Source organism: Amphiura filiformis, chromosome 10, assembly GCF_039555335.1.
Source record: "Amphiura filiformis chromosome 10, Afil_fr2py, whole genome shotgun sequence".
Classification (NCBI taxonomy): Eukaryota; Metazoa; Echinodermata; class Ophiuroidea; order Amphilepidida; family Amphiuridae; genus Amphiura; species Amphiura filiformis.
The window spans coordinates 37,021,115-37,030,436 of record NC_092637.1 but is presented as its reverse complement, the minus strand read 5'-3'; positions in this window follow the sequence as shown (position 1 = coordinate 37,030,436).

Below are 9,322 nucleotides of genomic sequence, written 5' to 3'. Positions count from 1 at the left end.
ATATCACCAATGCACAATGTACATGTACAATTGTAAATTTCAACACATAGCTTCATGCGCATCCACCGTCCCTGAACTTTACACTTTATAGTTATACACAATACATTACTAATAGTTGGTAATGACCTCTGTCACTCCTTTATCATGCAATCCATTGTAAAAATATCCCTTAAAAGGGAATGCATAATACACTTACTCAGCATACTTGGTAATCACGATTTACAATTAAATACATTTATAATCATGCCTGAAAACATCCCTTAAAAGGGAATGTCAATTTCATGGATATTACTTTGCAAGACTCAGCTGAAGACTGATATGCTAAGTTGGAAAAAATTGACCATGTTGATTTTGAGCAATTTAACTTGGGGTCCATGTTATATAGGCCTATATCATGATACACATACATTGCCAGTTACACAGTGGCGTAGCCAGGATTTTTATATTGGGGGGGCAAGTTTTTGACACAAACCGACAAGTAATATTGACAATTCGAAAGAAGCGTAGCAACGTGGTGGGGTCCAGGGGCTCGCCTTATGGCCCCTGAGTGGGGCCCAGGGGCAAAGCCCTGGTAGGGGTCCAGGGGCGAAGCCCCGAAGCTCTGAGGTTTTAGCGTTGTGGAGGGCCATTTTTGATGCATGTTTTTACCTTTATATATAGGGGAGAGTGGGGTAAGTTGAGCCACTTTTTACATTTATTTTCACTACGCTCAAATAAATAAAGCAGGACCCAAATGCAATGTTACAAATGAAACATATGTATGTTTACTTGGTTATGATAACAAAATTGTTATCAATATTTTGCACTTTCGCACAGTGAGACGTCAAAAATTATTTGCAAATTGGCTCAACTTACCCCAACGGTGGGGTAAGTTGAGCCAGTCGCGGGGGAAAGTTGAGCCACCATAGAAATGCACAGTATATGCCATAGCTGTGAAATTCAATTTTGCCTATTTTTTAATTGTTGTTTTCAGGTATTTATTTTGAAAAATAGTTTGATATAGAAGTAGTTTGATCTAAATATTGCATACAAGTAATTTCTGACAAGATTTCACTTCTACTAGGCCTATACTAAAATAACCAGCGAAGTGTGTGTGTGTGTCCGTGTGTCTGTCTGTCTGTCTGTCCGGCTATGCGTTTCGCCGCGCTTTGACGCATCGATCCGATATTTCGGATATGGATATGTATTGGGAAAAGCATGTTGACCGGGTGATTTTGAAGGTCATCGGAGGTCAAGGTCAAAGGCCAAAATTTCAAACTTTGTCCGATCAGGCCCAAACTTGGTGGGTGGAATCCTTGATACGAGGGGAATGTATGCCCGAAATAAAATCGCAGTCAGCCGAGGTCAAAGGTCATTACGGAGGGGTCAAATTTCAAATTTTGCCCGATCGGGCTCAAACTTGGTGGGTGGAATCCTTGATACGAGAGGAATATATGCCCGAAATAAAATCGAGTCAACCGAGGTCAAAGGTCATTACGGAGGGTTCAAATTTCAATTTTTGTCAGATCAGGCTCAAACTTGGTGGGTGGAATCTTCAATATGAGGGGAACATGTAAAAAATATAATCGAGGTCATCCGAGGTCAAAGGTCATCCAGGGGCTACATTTTAATATCACAGGAGCATGAACAAAATCAAAACCGAGGTCACTCGAGGGCGAAGGTGAACTGGGGTCAGTATGCCCAATTGGGCTTAAAAGTAGTAAAAAGAATGATGGGAACATGTCAAAAAGTCAAAAGGGGTCATCAGGGGTCAAATAGCATCGCTATCAGTAACTCTCACAGCAACGGGTGAACTAGTTGAATAAAAAAATTGGGGAAATTGCTGCAGGTTTTTCCTATGCTCAACTTGCCCCATGGCCTGTGGCTCAACTTACCCCATGAGACCCGTTTTGTCAACAACCAAGCCTCCCACCTGACTAAAACTTGTTACAGTTGTAAATAGTTTTCTAATATAGTGTTCATATATCACATCCTCAATACCCAGAATGCTATCATTTAAGCCTTTTTCTTTCTGGGTGAAACATGAAAAAAATTGGTGTTTGCCAAAAGTTCAACAAAAGTGTGAAAAATGAACTTTCCAATGCAGCTTTCTTACCCTATGTGCAAGTGATTCCATATTACACTTGAGAAGCCTTTGTTATGTCATATACAAATAAGTGGAACTGCAAAGTAAGATAAGTTTTTAATTTTCTTTCTAGAGGGGGTGGCTCAACTTACCCCCTGGCTCAACTTACCCCACTCTCCCCTAGTATTTTGTTAAGTTAAAATTGAGTGAAAATCACTAGAGAAGGTAAGGAAATAATGTTTTAACCCCGGTTTTAACATGTTTTAAAGAGAAAGGTTGCTATTTAACATAGTGTTTGAAAGTTTGAAATAATTTACGTAGGTTACACAGTGCGCCGGTGTGCCTAAATACCATACAAATAAGTAATGTTCAATCAAATTTTCACATTACTGACACTTATAGTCGGACCCAAGTTCACATGACCGACGATGCAGATGCATGATTTGCCGACCGGCCCTCCGGGCCGGCACTTCAAAATGAACCGACGGTCCCGTCTGAACCGACGGAATGGCATATTGGGGGGCAATTGCCCCCCTTGCCCCCCCCTCTAGCTACGCCACTGCAGTTACAGATACATCATGCAACATATGAACTGGCTACTATAATAGTACTGCCCACAAACAGAAAGGTTGTGATCCTTTCTAACATGATACTGATTGTAATGACATCAAAAATAAAATCCCAGCTACATGGATATTAATGACACTGGTAGGGATTCGCTAAAGCAGAAAATACAACAGTAATTGAAAATCAGATGTTTGCATTTTTGTAAAGAATAAAGGTGTGCTATTTCCCGTTGGCCCAATTTTGGACCACAGTTGTCCTAATTTTGCACATTTTTGTAAATACTCATTTTAGTTTAGGTCAGCACGGGGGTCAGCAGGATGATTGAAATTTGGCCCCTGGCTCAATGGCACCAGTACGCCTTTGGTCAGTTTCAAAAAGATACTTAGTCTTTGTGTTGAAAGCTCAACAATTTTAGTTGTGTGTAAAGTTTTTAAAACAGGAAAACAAAACAATGAATCTTACTATAAATAGGCTAATGTTGTGTGTATGTGTGTCCACTCAAAAGCTCTGTCAGTTTCTTTCCAAATGTTGCCAAATTCACACGGGAGATCGAGGAATATACGACAATGTGTTTAAAATTTATTTGGTTGAAAACGGTCAAGAATTGGCCTCAAAATCAGTCAAAAGTGGGGTTTTCGGGCAAATTTATAGCGGTTGTTTGCGGCCCGATACCAACCAACGCGTCCACATGTCTAGCATAAACCACGCCGTTAGCGCGTCGGCGTACACGACTCGCGCCACTTGATTTGCACGCACGGGTGCGGCGTGCACATAGCCAACTTGTGTACGGGCTATGGGATAACGGGCTTAGGCCTACAAAGACATAAATATCGTAAGGATACGGGAGGGGAAAAAGAAAAGAAAGAAGGACATAAAAAGGTAGGCCTACTTTGGACATGGACGTATAATAGAGCACGAAGTGCGATGGACTTCCAACTCCGTTCGTCGATGTGAGGTCAGCGATCGTCACGGTTGCAACATGTGGACGTAGATGGCAGCAGCATTTTACTTGAATTAGCATAAGTCTCCACAGCAGTACGCATATTTTTTTTACGTAGCTTTTAGTACTATCGTGGTGGCAGCAGCATTTTTCTTTACTTTTCCAATACGGCGCCGCCCTTTAATCAATTTGGTGCCTCTTGGCGACGCCATTGGACCCCATTTAAGCGCAGAATAATACACAGGGAAAGCTGACGCTGTCGCCACCTTTTTGTATTGCGCTTGTATACGAGTTGCAACGGCCTGCTTTGGATGGATTACGGGTACGGGAATGTGGTTTAACGAGATGGGGTTACGAGATTATGAAGATGATAAAAATCGTAAGGATTCGGAAGGAATGAGGAATTTTCAATGAGTCTACCTGTACAGTAATTCCTCCTGTTTGAGTGAACGCTTCCGTTTACTCATCTAGCGGGGACCCGCGCGAAGCGCGGGTGTCCCGCTAGTGTTATTTAAAACGTTTATATAACACAACATTTAAACCTTTTCTGTCAAATGTTGTGTGGTTACTGGGATTGCACAGTGTTTAGAAACTCCAGAGTATCATGAATTGTGTTCATCAAGGTTTATTTATTTCATACTTCCCAGTGTAGAAATTAAATTTAAAAAATCACAACAGTCACAACAGTGTTGCTCAAACTGTACAACACATATACTACGAAGTATGGGAGACCAACAAATGTTCACACGTTTTGAAACTATTACAAAGTCCAAGATACATCTGTTTTTAATGATATCAGCTTTTGTCAATTAAGAATCAAGTTTTTATTTACATTCATATAATCATTTTGCAATTCAAAAATGTCATTTATTATAGTAGGGAATATATTAAAGTACACTTTTGATCTGTAGAAGCTTGTAGATATCCACAGGATATATTCATAAGCCAGTGCTCAAAATAAGGTGAGCCCTCAGGCTAAAACTGACTGGCCTGCCGAATCTCTACGCTTGGCCCCGCAGAACCAGTGAAATTTTGACACACAGTGAGCAAGATGGATTTAATGCCAACTTTAACATCAGCACTATACCTATTGTTGATTTATAGGTCAAACGTCTTATAAAGTGTCACAAAATGTGAACCCAAATAACATTAATATTTTGCAATTTGGTTTCGAGAAAATTAAAATTAAACGATTCGAGCATGATTCATAATTGACATAAAAGTTGCATTACGGTACCTCTAAAGAATTTTCGATCAAGTATTTGAGTGAATCTCTAAAATAGCAAAAGGTATTCCTTATAGTTTTGTCCATCCAGTTTAAAGGTCATCATAACTCCCATAAAGTTATACCCTAATAAAAATTCCTTTAAAAAAGGAATGGGGCGCCCAATGTGAGCTGGACGGGATATGATGATCAAATACGAGAGAAATGTTTCGTGTCAATTTGCGATTATGTGGGGTGGGAGTTCTGTTTTGGGGGCCTATTGTAGTGAGGATATTGCTTTGGATATTGAATATTGTTGAATTTTGTTATGCAGGGCCTAGGGTATATGATGGATAGTATAGAAGATACAAATAAGTAAGATTCCCCCTAGTCATCTATACACTCATTCTTGTCACCGACTAATTTCGACAAAGTCATGTAAACGTAATTTCGTTTTTCACCCGACCTCCGTCCACAAACAATCCTGAAATGTTGAAAACCTGGGGTCAGCGCACTCATGCCAGTTTATCCTAAAGTATACTTTGTGTCTTTTGTAGCCAACCCTGTGGCTAAGAGAGGCTAGGAAATACTTAAAACTAATACAAAAAAATCATACCCTCCTTTCATATCAAACAATTCCAAGAAATTGACAGGCCTGTTAAATCAAGGGTAAGATCGATCGTTGTTCTTCATGAGATGGGCACAGCCCATTTTTATGTTATTAATTCTGCTAAAAATAGTAATTAATAAATAACAAAATTACGTCATAATTATGACTTTGAATCGGCCAAAGAACTCTATTTTAAACGGACAAAATAGCCATTGGGGTTTCTTGTACTCACATTTTCAAAGGTCATTCAATGAATGCACAAATGTATTGGGGTTAAAGAACTGTGCCCTGATAGATGAGCATGTTGTAGATTCTTCACACTGTAAACAACTAGTTCATGTGCAAACATGTTCAAAACATACATAATTAGAATGGTCAAATGTCATCTTCTATCGGGTTCTAAGAGGCGGTAAACTGCAGTTTAAACCATACCTGACCATACAAAGGTCACGATGTATTTGGTGTTTTTATAAGTCCATTAATTTTGTATTTTAAACAAAGAATATACGCACAACATTTTATCCCTTGCACATCAGAAAACAATAATAAAATAAAATCCAAGCATATTGTGGTTTTATTTCTAAGCTGGGCATAATTTTAAGCAAAACAGTGACGAAGTAAATCTAGCAAGACTGAAATTAGAAGCTTTTTGCAAAGTCAAGCCAAATAATGGGGGACGCCGCCGTAGCGGGCGCCCCAAAAACTTAAAACACTCTATTGGCATTTTATTTGCTCCTTATCTGCATGAACTGAAATGTTATCATTGGTTATTGATGTATAATTAATTTTTGGTCTACTAATTTGTAATTAATAAATAACAAAATTACGTCATAATTATGACTTTGAATCGGCCAAAGAACTCTATTTTAAACGGACAAATTGGTTATTGATGTATAATTAATTTTTGGTCTACTAATTTTGTGAAGAATATAATAATATCCTTGCAAATATGTGAATAATAAAACAAAAACAGATCTAGGTATTTTACAGAAATTATGAAAGGTTACCAATTAGTACTATCAGGGTTTATTTTAACACATAAATCACACTAGTCATGTGTTCACACACTTTCCGTACCCCTTCAAATGCAAAGTGAAAAGTCCAAACGCGTACAAAATTTTGTAAACATACGCGTTCAGATTTTCAATGAGTTGACATAGAACATGTAGAATAAAAATTCCTTCAAAAAAGGAATGTGGCGCCCAATGTGAACTTGGACGTGATATGGTGAATTCCATGGTGTGTAGATTTGGTATTATAATGATTTTTCTAGGGAAGAGTAGAAGATGATCAAATGCAAGAGAAATGTGTTTGATTGTGGAAGGTGTTCTGACAATCCAAATATAAACTTAGTCCACCTCAAATGACCTGTAACAATTTGTGATTGACATTACTTAATTCATCTCGGATGACTTTGATATGACATTCAACATTTTCGCGCTTACACCAATCATATCCATAACAATTTAACTCTTACAACTTCCTGTCAACTCTCTAATTTAAAACTCTCAATTTCTGTCTGTTTGCCTTTTCTGTCTTATTTAGTACACTACAGTTTGTTACAATTATTTAGATAAGCAAACATTGCTGGGTAGATAACAGGATTTAGTTATTTACTTAATCCAATCATGGAGGTAGTACCTAGATTCTATGGTAATTAGCAAACAAAAGCCATCAGTTTAAAAGGCCTCGTTAATTGATCTTTTCACTATGGACCACAAGAGTCTCATCCCAATGGCATAGTCCAATAGTTGCAGAGTATGAGTTTGTGTACAAAGGATGAATGTACAAATGTATTAGGGTTTAAGAACTGTTCCCATGATAGATGAGCATGTTGTGGATCCTAGTGTATGGTCAAATGTCACAGTCTATCGGGTTCTAAGGCACACGGTAAACTGGTTGAACGCATACAAAGGTCAGGATTTATTTGGTGTTTTTATAAATCCTAATTTTGTATTTTAAACAAAGAATATACGCCACCATTTTATCCCGTGCATATCAGAAAACAATAATAAAATAAAATCCAAGCAAATTGTGGTTTTATTTCTGAGCTGGGCATAATTTTAGCAAAACAATTATGAAGTCAATCTAGCAAGAGTGAAATTAGAAGCTTTTCACAAAGTCATGCCTATATTGTGGCGCGCCTCCGTAGAGGGCGCCACAAAAAGCCGATATTTTCATCTGGTAGTGATAGATGAAGAAAATGTAGTCTTCTTATTATGAGACTGAAAATTTCACATGGTTGTGCGCGCCTTGATGCATTTCTCAGAAAAACTCATACTAGTCATAGACACCTAAAGTATAAAATGAGCAGAAATTTGAATAATTTTGACTAAATTTGGATTGGTCATGATTAGTAATATCAAATCCTGCAAGTGTACCACAGATGGGAGAGATTGAGTATATTTTAATGACAGCCTTTTCTATACAGAAACACCTTTTGCATGTAAATTAGGTAATTCCCAGATATCATAGACTTTGAGGGCCAGTCGTAAAAAATAATGACGGTCACGTCAACCTATAATATATTATTTTCCCAGTCAGAGGGATCAGGCTAGGGCTAATTTCAACCATCATAGCTGTCGCTAAGAACTGAGTCGCTCCTGCGAAGAAAAATTGATGTTTTCTTGAGGCAAATTTAGTACATATCTCTATGGGGATTCATTTGGTGGTGTGAGATCTGACCCATGAGATTATTGGAGGTATAACCATAACATGTATAGTAATATATTGTATCAACTTATTTGGTTCTTCAGATGAAAATTTCACAATTGAAAGGGTACAAAAATGGAATATACTCCTTCAGCCAAGAAAACCTTGAGTATTATATACACTGTTTTGACTACACTTAAGCATTTACAAAGTTACAGCATCAGCATTCTAATTATAATAATATGTTCAAACTATCATGCATTGGTTTCAATATCCAGCAAACACAAAGCATTTAACAGAAATCATTTAAATATAGGGTTATATAAAGGGTATATAAATCGTTTTAATAACATTATAAAACATGTTTAAAAACTTGCTTCAAAACTTAAAATAATGTTATTTAAGTGCTGACACAATATTTTGCAAAACACGTTTGTCAACAAATATTTTACAATGACTTTTTGACAACATTTTAAAATGTTGATGTAGTGTTTTTTCATATAAAAAGTTTTCTTAAAATTGTGTTCAAAAACTTTATATTACCCGACATTTAAATGTTATTAAAACATTTTGACCAAATGCAAAATGGGTTTATAAACGTTTATAACGTTTTAAAAACATTTGTGTGTTTGCTCGGTATATGTAATATGTTATTAAAAGTTATTATGAATATACTAATTTCAATATTGTAATATATGCTCAAGTTTAATATCATACACATATTTGATCTATAAGGTGTTCTTTTAAGTTATCATCCTGATAAGAAACACTTCGCAAAACTACTGGTCTGTACAATTCTTCTGACCATTTTGCAAGTAAATCTCTACAATTTTCTATTTGACTTAGTTGCTTAGACAGCTAACCGTAACACTCCCAAGTACTACAAAATGCTACATGATATATGCTGTATGTGCATGCATTCAATGTGATGATGTTATCACCCAAAGAGTGCACACCAGTAAATAGGAATCTCCTATACCCTTTGGAGGAAAAATCAGTGTTTTGAAAAGTGGTAAAGTCGCATAAAGTATACATAAGAAAAGGCTTAAAACCCATCATGACTATTAGTCCCTGATTCATATGTAATCCTCATTTAGGCCTGTGTACTAGATTGTCTATGGAAAAAGAGCAGGATTTGATTTGATTTGAGTTTATTTAGCATATCATCATAAGAGTCAAAAAACATATTGCACAGAACATACAAAAACAAAATTCTTATAAAATACAAATTAACCGACTTTTTATGAAGATTTGGCTATAAGGGTACTTGTGAGCTGGCGTAAG